Below are 1,208 nucleotides of genomic sequence, written 5' to 3'. Positions count from 1 at the left end.
GAGAGAGAGAGAGAGAGAGAGAGAGAGAGAGAGAGAGAGAGAGAGAGCGAGGGGCTTACTAACAAGCAGGGTAAATTATATATCAGTTGTAATTCCGAGTACGGTAAAACTATCGCTTTTTGCCATTAAAATTTTTTCTGTATTCTCACAATGCACAATGCATGTTGTACGCAAACTTTAATTTTACTTGTACTTTAAATAATTAAAACCCTTTGAAAAGTGAACGGAAGTATTTATAGCAAAGATCACTCTTTTCTTTGTTGTATTTTAGTTTTAGTTTTAGCTTTAAAGAGTGAGAATTCTTCTTGAGATTCGGGATTTCAGTGTGGATGTTTAAGCAGAGATCAGTCCTTCAGCAGCTGAGAAGGTTATATTAGTGGTACCAAGGTTTTTCCTGTATTGCTCATCGATCATTGTCTTACAGTGCGCTCAGCCCTTCGGCCTTGTGGGGAAACGTCATCATCGTCATCATTGCCTTTCTTATCCTGCACCAGGGTATAGTATAGGCCACGAACAAACACTTTCCACCTTTCTCTATCCTGGGCTATGTTACTCTTGATGTTATTCCATGTCTTTCCACTTTTCTGTACAGGATCAATTTCCGTGGTTCTTCTCCAGGTTCCACGTGGTCTTCCCCTTGATCTTTTACTCTGTGGATTCCTATCCATCACTTTCTTTGTTACGCAGCTGCTGACTTTCTGAGGCGACTGGGGGTATGTCCAACCCATCGCCACCGCCTTCTTCCTTCCTCATTTCCGACTGGGATCTGTCTTGTTTTCCTTAACATTGCGGGGAAACGTAAACAACAACAACTGACGTGTTTTTTGGAGCTGCTTCTTGTTTTAGTAAGGTTTTACGGCGCTCGCAATTACATAAGGTCATATGAGCGCCAAGTGGTGGATGTCAACAGAAAAGTCCAAACGGGGAATCAAGCACTCTGCTCACCTCTCTAGCCTCACTCAAAAGCTCAAAGTCTGTTTCGACCATGGATAATAAACCACTACTCTCTATTCACTAGATCGGGCGACCGCAAGCCAGCCCTCTCTCCTTTTGTGCTGAGCGAGAGAGGGCTGATTATTTGCTAATTCGATAGTCTGACCTGTTACCCTACTTGAGTGAAAAAAACAGAGTGAAACTGATGCTAGTTAAAAAAAAAAAAATTAACACTCAAAATTCGGAAGAACGTCTTTTTTAAAGAGTTCGCTGAC

This window comes from Aplysia californica, unplaced genomic scaffold (assembly GCF_000002075.1).
Source record: "Aplysia californica isolate F4 #8 unplaced genomic scaffold, AplCal3.0 scaffold00033, whole genome shotgun sequence".
NCBI classification, from domain to species: Eukaryota; Metazoa; Mollusca; class Gastropoda; order Aplysiida; family Aplysiidae; genus Aplysia; species Aplysia californica.
The sequence above is the reverse complement of the archived record's forward strand: the minus strand, read 5'-3'. Positions refer to the sequence as shown.